Source organism: Zophobas morio, unplaced genomic scaffold (assembly GCF_036711695.1).
Source record: "Zophobas morio isolate AGI-343-1 ecotype UQ-CSIRO unplaced genomic scaffold, CSIRO_AGI_Zmor_V1 ptg000006l, whole genome shotgun sequence".
In the NCBI taxonomy this organism is placed as follows: Eukaryota; Metazoa; Arthropoda; class Insecta; order Coleoptera; family Tenebrionidae; genus Zophobas; species Zophobas morio.
In genome coordinates this window covers 929,636-948,023 of record NW_026972111.1, presented here as the reverse complement: position 1 = coordinate 948,023, position 18,388 = coordinate 929,636, and the positions used below count along the sequence as shown (strand labels likewise).

The following is an 18,388-nucleotide window of genomic DNA, read 5'->3' as shown; positions in this document are numbered from 1 at the left end:
AAAGCATGAGCGCAGGAAGTGATTTTAATTAAAGTTCCGAGTTGTAGTGGGACATTCTGTCCGAGAAGAAGATAGAAAAATCTCTATGCTGCATCTGTGTAAGTCTAAATTTCAGTCATACTTAACTTATCTCGGTCTGTCTCTGCCATAATATGTTCTCGATTTCGGCCGGTTCTATTAAGCGTTTAATTTATGCGTTTTTTGTCGGGGGTTTCGTGCGTTTGGTGTGAATAGATAGCGTCGGGGCGGATGGAATTTTTAGCGTTAACAGATGTTCTCGTTTACTGGTGGTACTCTTGGCCTTGCGTCAGATTTTGGTTGTCGAGGAGGATTTTTTGATAATTTACCGATCGCTTTTTATGAAAATTAATCCAATCCTTAATTTGCGGACTCGACCCCTGCGTTCGCGACACGGATATTTTAGAGCAGTTGTTGGGAAGTTTTCGAATCGGAACGAATTTAATCTGATTTCCTTGTAGTTGATAAAATTATTTTGAGTTTATTACTGTTCAGTATGATCCCGTTTTCTGATTATTTTGCCATAGTTTTGGGAAACCTCACACTTCATCCGAATGTAATGTTTTCACTGTATTTTAGAGCATTTATGGTACTAATTTCTCCACGTTTAGCTGTAATTACAGACTGACTATTCAGTTTTGCTTTTATTTGACCATCCCGTAGCCACTGATTTTCTCGTGATTAAGTGTTGGCACTCGGCGCTTTTAGCTAATTAAATAAAGTAAAATTTATTTATGTCTCTCTTTGCATGTTTAATTTCACAAGTTATTTTAGTTGTTTTCTTCATTTTCAATGGAAGATTTCTTTGAATTCCACTGAATTATTAGTTTTTCCGGTGATCGTTCATTAATAAGGGCTATTAATGCATGATTTTAGGCAACCAGATATACACGTCCTTACGTGAAATGTCATAATTCTGAATGTCAAAAATTTTCCAAGTCAAGATTCAAAATGGGAAATTGCATAGAAATCGATTCTTTAACTCCTCCTAGAAAACGCAAATGTGGGGTCACTAAATTAGCCGAAAAGCTGGTTGTAAGGTATTCGGAATTCGTATTACTTACATCCTTCTCCGAAATTTCCCAAAAAGGCTCAATAGCACGCTTGTGGCCAAAGTATTCTATGCTTCGATCCACTTTATGTATGCATCCATCATGATTTGGACCTATCCAACTAATGTTTATTGTAACTAGCTCGACTGTTACTAGGCGATTAATAATCTCGACCATTAACGCGCGAGGAACGAGCGCGTTAAAATATCTCGATTACTAATCGCCTTCTTTAACAAACTTGTTCGTTAAATAGCTATTAATTGTTTCTAGCTGTTTTAATAGCACTTAGTTAGCGGGTAAATGCCCAGTCGCAGTTTATTTAAGTACTTAAGTGCATTACTCGAATTCATATTTAGGAGTTTTCGAAGTTTATGTATCACGCACGTAATATTATTATGGTTTAGAAGGTATCTATAGGTAGGGATTTACTAGGTTAAATTCAAGTTTTTAATTGCATGATGATATTAGAGGATTTTTTTAGGATTAATTTTAATTAGTTTCGTGGGTTATGTTCGTAGATTTTAAGGTTTTCAATAATGGAACACAATTGCATGTTTCAGTTATGTAAGTTTAATCTCATGTTTTATTTTGATATTCTTCATTTATATATTTACTGATTTATCCTTTTATTATGCTTGTAGTTTTGTAGTTTTATCTTTCAATATATGTATTAAAATGTTAGGAGCGTTTGATTATTACCTCTTTCCCCACATGCAGTTTAGCTCTTCCATTTCCAAGGAAATGGGCCTACACCCAAATAAATAATTTCGTTAGAGTCCAAATGCTCGGCCGTGGTCAAAAACAATTTGGGCACGACAGTAGCATCATCTGACACCTCATCAACAAAATTCTTAATTGCATTGTCGTTTTTGGTATAAAATACAACTGCATTTAACCATATTCCCCACCTATTTACAAGAAGTTGTGAAGGTAATGGTAAATTGGGCAATGCATTTCTATAAAATTGTGCCCTCAAACGTGATTTAATAAAAATTTTGCAACATTAGTGATTAAATCTACTGCTACTACTATTGGAAATAAATTTCAATTTCCTCAGCCAATCTTTATACCATGAGTCAACCATGTAATAGCAACATGGATAAAACGAGGAAAAAAAATTAGATGTATGTAGCAGCATCTGAAACTGGTTCCAAAAGAAAAAGTTCGTTAAACCTTCATGAATAAAATTATTATTTGTCTTTTCCCAAATTTTTGTGCGAATCAATGAAGTGCCACATTTTTCACTGGTAAAAGTTTAAATTAACAAATTTGGGACATAACGTCCACATGAATCGGTTGTTTCATCGACGTGAAAATAAATTAGGTTATGGCCTATAATTTGACGAATAACCTGCTTTGTTTTTTGAAACACTCCCAGTAAACACAGTTACGTTGTAGCGATGTTAATGCCACTTAACTCTGTCTACGATCTTGTTAGCTGTTACATCCCAAACTGCGTACATTTGCTTTCCCTGTGCTATGTAATGTAATCAACAGTGACCCATGCTTGTAACATACTGGTGACATCCACATCCTTTCAGACTAGAGACGTGCTCGCGGTACATCATCATAACGTTGTGTTAGTATGTCGCTAGATTCGCTATATTTTTATGTATCTGTTACGTTTTATTTTAAACCCCAATATAACGTATTAAATGGACATAGACGTTACGTATATATCGCAACATCGTAAACATATGACTCTCAGTATATTTTATTAACATGATCTATGCGATATGAATAGGCATTTCAGAAAGTCTAGTTACCATTTAGGGATATGGATATGGAGAGTAAAATTTAGAGCTTACAGTAAATTATTATTTTATTCAATGTTTGAAAAAATATAATATGTAATAAGTAGAGCTAGGCGGTCGAAATTTAAACGCTTTGAATCGACCCCTACTACTGCAGGCCAGTGTCTCGCAGCCGATGTTACGTATCGCGAAGGAATTTACGCGAAAAATAATGTTCACTGAAAGTCAGTTGATGATTTTAAAATCCATATCCACGAAATAATAAGAACAATAATTTTAATAATGTTCAAGTGTCGGTCTCGTTGACAACAAACCGATTGGTGTGAATTATGAAAAATAATACACAACTGGGAAGCGAGAAGCGAGGAAGGCAAGACTGCAGCGGCCTGCACTGCTGGCCTGATGGGACGGATAGTGGGGATAAATAAATTTCAACCGCACAGCTCTAGTAATAAGTAATAAAATACAAAAATTAATATAAATTCATAATATAAATAAATATATATATATATATATATATATATATGATTTCCTAATTCGAAAATAATACAATATAATTTACACTTAAAAAAAGACACAGAAACTATAAACTGTCGTTGTTTTTTCTTTCTTCAGGCGTTGACTAGAATGTCGTAGCCACTCTGAGCAGCGTTGTTCTACTTCTTTTTCTATTGCGGAATGGGTCTTCATTGTAATTTCTTCAAAAATAAAAATTGTAATAATTATATTTATTGCAAAAAAAATACCTTTCATAATATTCATTGTTTTTGTCCCAACCATTTTGGAATTTACCTACCGAACAAACAAGCTACAGCAAATTCGCTGAATTTTTTTTTTTTAATATACGCTCCACATTGTTCTTTTTCCCATTACCACCTATCTGGGACAATAGCAGTTCCTGAAATAAGAAAAGAAGAAAATATTTTTATGTGTATATATCGAGTAACTCTGAAATAAGTTCGGAAAATAAAACCACAAGATCACGAAGTAGAGAAAATTTTAAGTAATTTCTTTTATCTAGTCCTAATTCAGGGGAAAAATATCAAGATCCACACCTCATTCAGTGTCATTTGTTTTCATCTAAGCAACACACAGCAAAAATAAAGAAAAAATTTAGTCACAATGGAAACTGAATAAATCATTGCCGCATCATTTACATTTAACAAGTTGTTCCGTATTTGTTTCTTGAAACTGGAGCAGCAATTTAATTACTTTGAATCCGTGTGACAATTAAAGGATTTTTTTTTCCGAATCTATTTGGAAGTCACCGCGTATGTATAACATACAGGGTGCTTCACTATAAGACTTTTCTGCAACCCACTAAGTATGTATGTAACGTGTTAAGCGAAATGTGTCATGTTTAGTAGGTTCCTAAAAAGTGTTATAGTATTACAGGCATCTACCTGTATATAATATCCAAAATTATGTTATATGTAAGTACATATAAATATATTTAGTCCAGTCATTTTAGCATAAAAAAGGGATCAACCTCGGAATGAGAGACAATAAGCTGAATTTTTGTATACGCCTTAATTTTGGCGTTCTAAAAGTTGTCTCAAAAGTCTAATAAAATCTCGTGTCTGCGTCGTAAGTTATTCAAGGTCAAAGGTCAAGAAAAACAGTTTTTTGCAATTATCTCAGTTTCTATTGCTCCAATGATGTTAACAATCATTATCATAATTGTAGAGCACAAAATTTGGGACAAATTTTATTTAAAATGTTTTTTCATGCGCTCAATCGTTTTGGAGATAGAGGACAGTGAGCGCGCAGCGCTCGTCCATACGTACTGTAATGCAATCAACCGTGAATATCTGTCAATACTACCTTGAATTTTGAATAATTTGTATTATTAATCAATTAATACATTGTATTTAATAACATTTTACATATTTTCAATATATTCATAGAATAATACTTAACTATTTTGTGTAATTAAAAACTCATTTAATGAAATATTTATTGTATATCTCAATTTATTTGTATCTTTAAAATGTGCAAGTTTTTAAATACTTATTTTCTTATCATGATTATAACGGGAAGGTCTGGAAACAACAATTCAGGACACCGAAGATGACGACGATGAAACAGAAATTCCCGAACGTCCAGAAGATGACGGTGCAGAAGAAGAAAATTGATACTTTTGTTCTTTAAATTATTAAAAATATATAGATTTTCACTGCAAGATGAATCGTAAGAAATGTCTAGCTGCTGAATAAAGATAAAATTAAAATATATGAACTCGTTTTACTTCCTTAAAATTTACTTTGAAAAAATTAATATAACTTTAAGATATAGTATAATAATCTAACCTAAGATATACCTAGAATAAATATGTCATTTAAAGAGTTTTTAATTACACAAAGTAGGTAAGTATCATTAAATAAATGTATTGCAAATATGCAAAATGTTATTAAATGCAATGTATTAACTGATAAATAATACAAATTTTTCAAAATTCAAGGTAGTATTCACAGATATTTTCACGGTTGATTGCATTACAGTATGTATGGATGAACGCTGCGCGCCCACTGGCCGCTATCTCAAAAACGATTAAGTGTATCAAAAAATGTTTCAAATAAAATTTGTCCCAAATTTGTGCTCTACAATTATGATAATAGGTGTTAACATCATTAGAGCAATAGAAACCGAGATAATCGCAAAATAATGTTTTTCTTGACCTTTGACCTTGAATAACTTACGACGCAGACACGAGATTTTATGAGACTTTTGAGACAACTTTTAGAACGCTAAAATGAAGGTATATACGAAAATTCAGCTTATTATCTCTCATTGCGAGGTTGATCGCTAATTTGACTGGACTAATTGTATTTTTTTAACTTACAAAGAAACCTGCTTGTTGTAGTAGGCAGAGATAATCTTCTAATTCCTCAAAATTTGTTTACCTGTGGTCTTGGCGGCATATCTTCTATTACTGTTTTCTTTTTGATTTGTCACATTTGATGACGTTTTCATATTGGAGATTTGTTCACTCGTTTCCTTTAGAATTTCTTTTGTTTCGCACATATTTTTTGTATTTGTTTCAAGTCTAGAGTAAAATTATGTTCATTAGCACCTAGTTCATAAAAAATTGCAGTAACATACCTTTGCAACATGTTGTGGCAAAGCGCCTCACTTTCAAAAACAATCACCGTAAGTTCTTCAAAATCAGCGGGAGTATCTTCAGTGATTAATGGTGGTATTTCCAGCTTGTCTGAAAAAACTGTTGTTGTTATTTATGTACAGCTATCAAAAACAACAGAAGCATGTAAAAATTAAAATGATTACTTCATTAGAATTATATTAACTTACCTAGTGTAAATTTAATCCACACTGAATGGCACAATTTTCACAAAACTGCATTAAAAATGAAGTGATTTACGGATTCACGAGAAAGGTTCGGTGATTGTGAACCAAATGGCCAAATGGAATTCGACAGCTTCACTGTGAGTCTGAAGTGCAATAACCATAAATACGGAAAAAAGGGATCGTCCGACTCATAGACAAACCAAACCAACAAAGGTCCGACTGCACCCCCCAAACATCTGGTGGATAGTAAATGCAGAAGTTGAGCGTTATTTTTTCACTAGATAAAATAAATTTAATAAAATCAAAATTAACCACTCTCTAGTTTTTTTGCTACCCATCATCGCTTTATAAACATCGTTATAAAATCAAAATTCGACGAATGAACTCTTCAAAACCTTGTCCCGTTTCAGGGACAATGGGCAAAGAATTTTTATGGCTTTGTTTGTGTCGTTGGGTCTTCCCTATATTAACCCCAGATGTTTAAGGTGACCAGACGTTCCGATTTGATCGAAACTGTACCGATTTCAATACTCTAATAATTCCGATTTCAAATTTCGTCCAATAAATGTTCCGATTACAACATTCGTTCCGTGAATGTTCCGATTTCTATAAATCTGATAAGAATAAAGATAAATCCTCGGATAAATCACTAATTTTCATGAATAGTAATTTGATTTTGTGAAAAATTGGGAACAAAACTTGTATCGATACGGTTGTCAGCACTGTTTTAAATGTCAGCAGATGTCAATACTGTTAGTATATTACAACTAAAAATTTTCAAAGCAGTTATATATCAGATTACGATGGAAATGGAAACTAATGTTCCGGTTTCGGGCTTTTGAAATCTGGTCACCTTACAGATGTTCTATTTATAATTTGCCAAGCAGGTACTTACAAAATAACATTTCAAGTGAACAAGTTTACAGAAATAATTCTTAGAAATTATTACAATGAAAAAACTTGTCTTTGGTGTATTTCTAATAAAGCCGTTGTATTTTTCGCTCTGAATATAATTATTAATTAAGCATTACGAACTCACTGACGAAGGTCACTTTTTAAAGAATACGACGACCCACATCTAATTGACCATACAATCTTTAACAATAAATTTCAAATAATACCATAGTGGTTTTTTTAAATTTTGATAAGGTGTTGTAAAACTATTTCTGTTTCTGTCTTCATTCCAGGTGCTGTATTTACTTGGGCAAAAGATGCCGTACGTGGGATTTTAGGGGCGGAAACGTATACCTGCTTAAATACTGTAAATACAGTGGTGTCGAACGAAGACAACAACAGAAACATACCCGATGTATTGGGCAGGGCCTAAATTAATGTGCACTTCTACACATTTTGTGCAGTAACTTTTTCACATTATTAATATTTTTACTTCCCGAGCGTAAGTTACTATTACTGACGCCGGTTCATCCCTTCACCGAAAAGAATCGAGGAATTTTTATGATTTTATTTGTCAAGTTGGAACCTCAAGAAACCCCAGATGTGCTATTTTCGCTCTGTCACGTACCTGCTTAACAATAACACTTGTCTCAGTGATTTCGAAAAATTGCACAACAAAAATTTTATCAGTCGTATTTGCGGAGTCGTACTGCCTTCACAGCTCTTATCACTTTGTTTTTTTCTTGCATTGGTAATGCGCTGTTTCTAATTTTCTTTTGTGCTATGACAAGTATTATTTACATTATTATTGGCGTCATCACAATTTTTTTATTGATCCAATTAAGAACGTGTCACCCCATTTTCTTAAAAATATGAGAATACGCAAGTCTTTATTTAAAAATGACAAAATAAGAATTATAATAATAAAATTCAGAACATTTTGTTCGATTGTGGCTTAATTAATTATTTTAGTCTTCTGTTTTGGGAAGACAACACACAAACTTTTGTGATGTACCTTTAAATAGTGATATATGTATGTATTAATCGTGTCGGTATTATGCCTTTTTTAGATTTTTGTTTATATCTTTACAATATATTTATTTTGAATTTGCGTTTTGCTATTATTTATTTATTATTAATGTTGTAGGTATTCTCACAAAATCGACAAAATCATACTGCACTTTAATGGGGGGGAGGGGGGAGAGGTGTAAAAGTACTATTAAGAACACAAGGGGGATTATTGCGATTGTCCAGTTGGAAATTTTCCTTAATTTAGGCGCAGGTATTGGTTATTATTAGAGAGCGGATTTTATGAAATTTGCATATCCGTTATTTTTTGCATATAAGTCTTGATATTTAATATGTGAACGAATCATGCTAATTAAAAATGAATGCAGCTATAAAAAATTGCATATTTGCATATATTTGCCTTCTGCTGCATATTTCACATACCGGGTGCATATTTTGCATTTTTATCAATTTTTGTGCTACTTTGAAAAAAAAATGCCATTCGATCGGTATTTTTCTAGAAAAACGAAACTTCATGAATCATATTGCAAATATTGTCCTGAGCTTCAAATAACTGGGTTTGGGTTTTATGGTAGTTTGGAGGAACCACTGGGTGTTAAGCCATCCTTCCAGGTAAATTCGGGTCCTAATTATTACTTTTGGAAATACCGTTCATTTCAATATTTTTGTTCGTTACTTAAGTGTATTAATGGTATGTTTTATGGTGGTCGAAGGGACGTTATCCTATTATTTTTCATCGTGAGTTTGCATTTAAGTATTTAAAGCGATAGAGATGTGTGTCAATATGTAGATAACTCAAATTAATTTTTCCCCTCCTCACATGTAAACAAAACATTCGCACACGTTTGACATGCCGCGTAACAGTGACTTTACGCACCAAATATCAATTTACCGTCGCTTTACCGCCTTTGGGCGCCAAAGTAACTCAATATGCATTAGCCTCTAGAAGCTCTACTAAAAAAAGTTCTGTATAAATAATAAAAGAAAACATACTAGAACACTACTTTACATAATGTTTTGTTCAATCAAAACTTTTGAATTAGAAAAAATAAATAATTTAAAAAAAAATCACGTGGCGCCATCTCGTGGTTGTCGGTATTATAGATTCCTTCAGTAAACGTCAAGTCCCGAAAATGTCACTTCATTTCTTGCCATTTCGGAAAATATTTTTAAAATGAAATATTTTTTTAAATAAACTCAATGTCGGGGAAAAAATTGAATACAATTTTCGTACGTTAGGCATTTTGCAGGTTTCGGTCCCATGCCACCCTCCGCTTCGCGTCGGGTGGCAAATTACGACCTCAACCTGCAAAATGTTACCTACCGCACTCATAATGTAAATAACTATTATGAATTAAACCTTTTCCTGAACTTATTCTTCAAGAAGGAATTGTGTTTTGTTGTGCCTGCTCTAATCCGATAAGTATTTTTACATCTGTGGACGCAGTACGCAGTTTTTTTATTTACAAATACATACTTTAGAATCACCGGAAAAATTTTTGTTAGAATATTTCGAAAAATATTTAAAAATAAATTGTTACCAAAATAGTAATTAAATAGTCGATTACTACTATTTTTTAATTCGTTCTGTTTACCTATATTTATTTTTGAGTATAAGAATATTATCTTAAAAATGTCATTTATTTGTCAGTGAGATCTAATTAAACACTTTGCAATGTGATTTATGTATTTTTTGTAATAAAAGTTAAGGTGTTTTTGCAATTTGTAAATAAATTTAGTTCGGTTATTACGCTTTTTTTTAATTTTTTGAGCATGTGCAACTGCATATCTCTGCATATATTAAGAAAGTTATTGCATATTTGCATAAATTTGATGCATGTCATATGATCATATTTCCCAAAATTTTGCTGCATATTTTCCGCTCTCTAGTTATTATACATACACTCTATTACCGACATTAAAAAAAGTCTACACTATTTCGTCATATCTGCTGCTTTATTATCAGTTTTCAGTTAGTTACATATTGGATATGAAATTAAGTGAATTTTTTGAATAAATAATAATTTAAAGATCAACCACAAAAATACTCAATTATAATTATACATTATACATTACCAGTTTATTTTAGAGCCCAAGATTACATTGGAAAAATCTAAACTTTTGAAAATTTAATGTTAAACAGATATACCTATAACTGAGTGCGAAAGTCAATACACAAAACTCGATGATCAATTATTGTTTTGTATTCAAATTATTATTTATTTTCCTTACGATCAAAGTGAAGAAATTATTTAATTCATTTTTATTTAAGAACGATATCGCTGACCTTGAAATAGATTGGTTTTTAATTTCGATTTTTTTCTTTTTGTTGCTTTTGTTGCCGATCAACATATTTTGCATTGGAATTAATAAAATAATGGAATATATCATTTTATTTTTCGAGGTCATTTCAAAATTCTGTATATGTATAATTGTTCCTTTTTGGCAGTGACGCATAGGCAGAGGTTAAAAAATAATGTCTCATTACTAGTCTTAATTCGTATTACCTGTTAGATGGGACATTTTTTAATTCTGATCATAAACTATATGTGCATTAAGTCTCTTGTTCTGTTTTATAAAGCGCAGGTCGTTATGCACATATAAAAATAAAATTATAAATAAATATAATTACAGGAAATATAATATGAAAAAAAAAATTAAGAGCAACTCACTATTGGCGTCATCTCGCTTGTGCAAGATTTAAGACAGGGAAGAAATTTCTTTTTTTAAGACTCAGCATCTTTTGTTATGAATATACTATTTACTTGCAACACAAACGTAAATAATAAATATAAAATAGAGCTATATAATACTCGATATGTATGTTTTTAAATGTTTTTTGCTGTTGCTCTGTCAGAAACGTTAATTTTAGATTTAACATGCCATTTTGTAAAATCAACTGAAAAACACTTTGCATAATTAACTAATAAAAATAAAACATTCCGAAGCATGTATATATATATATATATATATATATATATATTAATCAGATATCTAGTAACTACAGTTAACATTACTTATTGGTTACATAACCGTAGTACTCCATTGTGATGTTACAAGGCTTACCTGCCAACTATATCGCAGCGACACAATAATGAGATATCTAGTAAATGCAGTTAACATTAGGTGTTAGTTACATAACAGGAGTACCACAGTGTGATGTTTAAATGCTTATATGCAAGCTATATCGCTGCGACATAATAATGAGATATCTAGTAAATGTAGTCAACATTACGTGTTTGTTACATAGCATGAGTACTCCATTGTGATGTTATATAGCTTACGTTCTAGGTATATCGTTAAGACATAATCATGCGATGTACTTATTGTTCTTTTGTGAGTACGTACCTGACACGTTAACATCACAACTGTGTTTACTGGGTATGTTATAAGAACAGACATGACGTTTATATGAAATGATATTCCAACACCTACTCTGAGTGATTTTTTAATTGACCACCCGTTACATAAAAAAATATCTTTTTTTATACACAGAATATCCATTTTTACTAGTGACTGCTAAAAAAATAAATCATTTTGTTCTAACACCGAGACGGCAATAAAAACACGATCAAAGACACCCATGAATTTTTAAAAGCGTGTGATTTTCTACTCAATCTTTCAAATTGACAAATCTTCAAAAATCCTAGCTGTCTTTGATTTTTTTGGATTGCTCTCGCGGCATATTAGCTAAAAAAACAAACAAGTTTATCAGCCTATTTAGAAGCTAGGTATATCGATGAAACGAAAAAAATATCCGACGTCACCTAATAAATATATCTTGTCTCTAGGGTACATTTTTTGTAAACATGCAACCAACCAAACAGGTACTTTTATCCGCCCTACGCTTAGAGATGGACGCGATGAGAATTATCCTCTCAAACCCATCGTTAATCTTTAATTTATAGTATTCTTGCGTTCGTATAAACATTGTGTTTAGAAATAGTATATTAAAAAGCCGAGTTCCATAAGGCAATTTAAATTTAAATTTAACATGGGAATCCCTATGGGCACTTTTAAAAAAGATGCACTGTATAATTTATTTTAATATGAAACAAGCCTGGATTGTTAAATAACCTAAAGTGGAATTAAGTTATAAATTAAAAAGATAAATATGGAAGATGTTGTGGTGACCGAATTTGAATCAAAATTTCGCGCTAAAAAAAATTTAACAGCGGCCCGAAATCGAATTTGAATAATTTGAATTTGAAGAAAAAATTCAATCAAGAAAATAGTTAAACATTGTGGACCATGTGCACGTTTAGTTCTTTTCTTGTAGTTGGTAGCTGCCCTGCGGAAATTTCTATTGAGAGGGTTGGTAGAAGTGGTTTTGGTGGCTAAAGGGGTGGTGATGGTCACTTTTGGTTTGTCGTTGTGTTGAGTTAGCTAGGTTAAGTTTACCTAATTCTTGCGTTTTTTTTTTTCAAGCGGACACATGCGAGTTTCCGACCGACGTTAACAAGTGATGGAATGTTGATTCATTGTTTGTAAAGTCACAGTTCATGTTAGGATTTTAATCGTTAACTAGTTCTAACACAATTTAACAGACATTAGATTCTTTAAATAAACCACTTGCTAGAAGATTTCATGAAATTCACTTAATCAGGACTTGTTCTTTGTTTATCACAGTAGGAATAAGTTTCTGGATGCTTATACTTAAGTGTTACGTTATAACGCTTCTTAATCCTTCAGACAAGATTGGTAAGAGTTCATTTACGGCAGTTAAATTAACCTAACGTTGGCCACTTTGGGAAAAGACCGTGAAAAGTGCGACAGAATTCATGATATCGTGGACTATCTTTTAATGTGCGACGCACTACAAACTGTGAAACTCTAACTTCAAAATTTGTTCGTCAGCTTGCAGTATTCTTTCGGTCTTATCACATCCAGGATCGTGAGTTTGAGTCTTGAAGGCACCATGATCTCGGAATTTTATTAATCTAATGAATCCACATCACTGCTTGGTCTTTGTGCCGGTAATTATAAATTTTTTGCCTGAATGCCGGTCATTTCCGGGTCACTGCTAGATTTACGATAATATTTTTCTATTTTTTTCATCGATGGATTTGACTGTGAATGTATTTAGAAAAATTCTCTGCTGAAGTAATTAAAACATTTGTTAAAACTAACTAGTTCAAAATTGCCATAATACTTCTTCCTAAGATATAAAAGCAAAGAAAACTCTGCATTAAAGAAACTGGATGTAAATACACCAATTATTGCGGACGTGTGGCAGGCAAAAAGAGAACGAAATTTTAATAAAATTCTATACAGTGACAACGGCACCAAAGCGCTATAAGAGTCTGGCGATCGAAATATTTCAATGTCATTCTAGAGTACAGCAAAATGACCCATAGGGGACGTTGTAGCATGAGCGGAATTTGGGGCTCCTCGCCGTGGCTTTTCTCCTACCCACAACGGTGATTCTATTCTATCGCAAGCACTGCCGTCCAGCACCGCTGCATCACGAAGAGATGTGCCTGGACGAGCATGCCGTTACGGTCTCAAACTCTTGGTTGGGTCTCGGCTATTGGGACAAGTCGACAGCGTCACGTCATCCCGACCGCCCCTGACTTCTATTCTAGGCCTGCATCCTTTGTGCAGATGGCGCGACCGCCAGCTCGACAAGGAACCGCGCACTCCGCTTCCGCCACGTGTCATTGTGTTATTTACCTCAATTCCATCTTAAAGCTCCATTACTCAATGCATTCAATTGTTATTTTATACATTGGTTAGAGCAAAACTAGAATATTGTAGTGTAGTATGGAAACCTTACCATATAACATAATATAGATCTATTAGAGAATGTACTGAGAAAGTTTGCGAAGTATGTATATTTTAAGATGTTTGCTATATATTCTGTCAGACACTGTGATCAAATTAGTTTACTTGACAGTGTTGATGAAAATTCTTTACTTAGTAGGAGGAATATGTCATGTTTGATATTTTTACAAATAATTGTAACCGGACAAATTTATAGTCAAGATGTTCTCAATGAAATTAAGTTTAATTGACCCAGATTAGGCACCCGTATGCAGATAAAAAATATCAAAATATTGACATTTTCACAACTTTTGAGTAATTTTGGACGCTCGTCGTCCATCGTTGATGATGATGACTAAGATTCAAGGCGTAGTTTATTTGAACATAGCGATATTTTTTGTGTAATGTATGGATTTATACTTAAGAACAAAACTTATATTCATTTACTTGATTGAAAATGTTTTTATCCAGAAAATATTAGTTATTAATTATTTATTGTTCGAGAAATTTTCACAAAAACTAATACTTAATAGTGTTTACGAATTCTCATATGTAATAATTTTCTAAGTTCTTATTCAACTGAGGTTAATCATTTTATGAGTTGCGTTGTTTAACGAGACTCCAAAATAGTATATATCTATATTAAAGAACGAGTTTCATAAGGCACGAATCCAAGTTTATAGAACGAGCGGCGAAGCCGCGAGTTATATTGAGTATGAGTGCCACAATGGCCTTACGAACGACTTATTCATACTATTTTTTCTACCGCGCACGTTTTTTGGCAAAATTTATTTGAAATTTGCGTTTTTTTAAATCTGGGGAATTTTGTCGTGATTGGTGATGGGTTGGTCTGACACGAACCCCGAAATATTTGACGTTCGAATTTTCACAACAACAACTGTAATTCGAATCAATTCGAGCTAAAATTGGTTAAAATGTCTTGTGAAGAAGTTAGTGAAGTCCTTACGCCCCCCCAAATACGGGAAATTTTAATTTGAGATTTGCCACTAACATTCACCTGACATTTCTCGTCATGGCTACCAATCTTACCGATCTAAATTACACCAGATCTATTTCAGAACCCCTTTCTGCTATTAACGAACTGCTATGACGTCATTTGGGTGCTTTAATAGCTCTATCAGAAAATAAAAAAACGTGCGCGGTAGAAAAATAGAATAAAGTTCTTTAAATTTAGGGTCCACTTGAAGCATAGATATTTTCATATTTCCTTGACATTTCACAGCGCTTAGAACACGAAAAATTGGTCTCCCGTTTACGTCTGTCTATCGTCTGTTGGCGATTTTATTAGGTAGTTAGATACGCAATAACACTGCGAACTGCCTCCAGTACTACAGAAACCACACAATAAAAGTAAGTAAATTAAAACTCGACATAAAATTTAATAACGGACCCAAGAACGTAGACAAAGAAAAACTGGAAAAACTGGCAGTAGAAATAAATATAGCAATCAGAGATTTTACAGTGAGAAAAAAAACAAGAATAGAATGCGCAGAGATTTTTAGAAAAGAAATTGAAAAAACACCAATGAAGAACAGAGAAAAAATAAAAGTGGCCCGAACTTTTAAGAAGAAAATAAAAGAAGAACAACTAGTAATAGGAAAAGCAGATAAAGGTAGCTCAATAGTGATAACGAAAAAGGAAGGATCTGAAGCTTGATACTCATTACGAAAATTTTCTTTGTACCATTCTTTTAAGTCCACCGATTGTGCATAATTTTCATTTTCTTAAAGCAGAATTATCTGGAACTGAAAATTTTCAAGAGATGCCTTCAACATCAACAGCCATATTTGCACCTACAACTGCAGTATTAGGGAAATGTGCTACTACTGTTCTCGAAAAAACTGTAACGCCAATAATTACAAAAAATTGCCAAACCTTACGATTAACTTTCATACCAATTAAAATAATTAATTGTTAACATTTTCAATGTATAATTATAGTTTGTAGTTAATAAATAGCTAAAATCAAATATTAACTTCTTTCACATTCAAATATTTTTGAGGTGTGGTCGTGGAAAAAGTATAGTACACAACTCGTGTGCTAACGCTCATTACGCGCTCGTTGAATTACCTATTTACCACACTCGTTATGTAATATACTATTAATATATGTATTTGGCTAGAATCTGAACATGGTCTGAGACAGCTCGCCATACCTCAGTATGCTTAGTTTTCCACAAAGTATAGGCCGCATTGTAGTTAAAAACAGAAAACTGGGGAGCATCTTCTACAGGGACAAATGTGTTCACTCATTTCCCTGTATCTTTGATTAAAGTTGCGACGTTATCTGACAAATAAAGCGTTATACCTACTTACTGAAAATTCTTCTACGTCACTTCATCACGTTTGCTGAGTCTTCTGGTCACGAGTCATTACAAAATATACCGGAAATTGTAACTCCAATAAAAAATTGTAATCGATTATCACCTATAGGTATAGCGATAAATGTTAATTCTTGATTTTAAACAAAAACATGGAAAAGTTATTAATGTCGCTTACAATAACCAATTAAACAATTTTTTCGTAAAAAAACATAAGTACATAACAATTGTGTTTTCTCTATTATTAAACAAAAAGTACTCCATGCATGGTACCGTTTAGTATTATCTACAAATCTGCTGAATCGATTTGTAAGAAAACTGAAAAGAAAGAAATGACAAATAATAATACAAATAAAAAATGGAAAAAAAATTAGGTAAATACGCATGTTGTGAAAACAAAATGAATTAAAATTTAATTTTGCAGGACCCTTTCTACCAGAACATCCTAAATTACTGGTTGTAAAAAAATAATTCAACATATATGCGAAGGTAAGAAAATAAATCAAAAATTTCCACTATTCATAATTTTGTTTTAGCATTCCAACCAAGTTGGATGCATCAGTCGGAATTCTCGATAAACTCTTACAAATATCACAAGGATAAGAACCGATGATTCGATAAACTGACGTAAGAATTGTTATTCCATGAAGCAATGTCGAATACAGGACTAAAATTACCAAAATGGGACAACATTTTCGAGGATTGTTTATTATGTGTGAGTAGAATCTGCCATTATTTTTGCTTAATATTGTTGAACGTACTTTGTGCTCACATTTTCTAAATACTAATAATAATAGTGGGTCTATTTTTGTATATTTTTATTATAAGTATATAAATTTTTTCAGTGACAGACAAATTATCCAGCTTAAATCATCGTCCTTTGGGAGACCGCCCTACGAATTTCTGTCTATAAAAAATACTGGCTTAAGAACATTTTTTTGTTCGGAGTATCATATGCATGGAAAAGTATTCCAAAAATGGAATACGCCTTCTTGTATGTTCAACAAAATCTATGACACGATCTTACGAAGGTATTTTAATCTTAGAGTCAACAAATAAAATAGAGTAACTGATCAAATATTTCAGGAAACATTGTCTAAACGGAGTTCAACAATTTAACTATTTAAAAAAAAAGGAAATTTCAGCAAGAGCTACAAATGTTTTTTGATGTATTTTTGGACCGTGACAAGTGCACAACGTAATGTTTAGGGCTTGGTCTGGACATGGCTTTCCAACGTAATCGTCTTCGAAAAGCATAAAAAGTATCAGGGATTTTTGGAAATTGGCAGAGGTATATTTTTTATGTTCAAATAAAAAAATAACTATTTTACTGTTGATTACACAACTGTACACTGTTGTAACACAACTATTAATAATAATTTGTAAAAACTTAAGTCTATTAATAATATATCTTTACAGGAATCGAAGGAAAACCTATAGTCAAGACACCCCATCAGTCTAATCCAGAAGAAAATCAAATATGTAAACAAAAGTGTATGAATCTTAGCTTAGTGGAATACTTATGTCAAAAAGCATCTTCGAAAAATATTTGTTTTTAATATAGTTAGTTACATATATGAAACTTTTCTAATTTTAGTAACAACTGTACTGCCATGTTTATTAAATTTGTTATACTTAATTCACTCTTATTTTATCTTGCTCGACTATTAATGAATTATTGCAGGTTCATTTACAAAACGGACCAAGTTTCGATTTTAACAATAAAAATGATGAATTGAGTACCTAAATATAACAAACCAATCGAGTTAATGATTAAAATTGTATTCAAGAATATGACAGTCTCTTGCACTATCAACTTTAATAAACAGTTTAAGATCATCAGCAAAAATCAATTTTTCACACGTAATTTCATTAACAATGTCGTTAATAAATGTTATAAATAATAAGGGTCCTAAATTGGACCCCTGTGGGAAAGATGGATGGATTTAGAGCGAAAATTACGACATATATAACAACTTGCTGCCGGTTCATAAGATATTATCGGAATAATGTGATCAAGGGATCTGAAAAACCATATTGCCGCAACTTGTCGAGTAATATACGTAGTGGTCAATTTTGTCAAATGCTTTACAAAAATCCGTATAAATTGTATCCACTTAGCCATGATTATCAATGGATTCAGAAACGAAGTGTGAAAGACATGTGAGGTTAGTTACAGTTGATCTTTTTTCAAAAAATCGATGTTGATAAGGAGTAATAAATTGTGAAAA

General features: G+C 32.4%; 2 long non-coding RNA genes across 2 annotated transcripts; one reads left to right on the top strand and one right to left on the bottom strand.

The window, feature by feature from the left end:
• Positions 1-3,593: 3,593 nt before the first annotated feature.
• Positions 3,594-6,047, bottom strand: LOC135122951 (uncharacterized). Its single transcript, XR_010279500.1, has 3 exons — positions 5,927-6,047; positions 5,728-5,870; positions 3,594-3,722 (listed from the first exon to the last, which is right to left on the bottom strand). It is a non-coding gene; the product is annotated as an uncharacterized LOC135122951 (long non-coding RNA).
• Positions 6,048-17,250: 11,203 nt separating this feature from the next.
• On the top strand, positions 17,251-17,798 carry LOC135123277 (uncharacterized). Its single transcript, XR_010279586.1, has 2 exons — positions 17,251-17,448; positions 17,577-17,798. It is a non-coding gene; the product is annotated as an uncharacterized LOC135123277 (long non-coding RNA).
• The last annotated feature ends 590 nt before the right edge of the window (positions 17,799-18,388 follow it).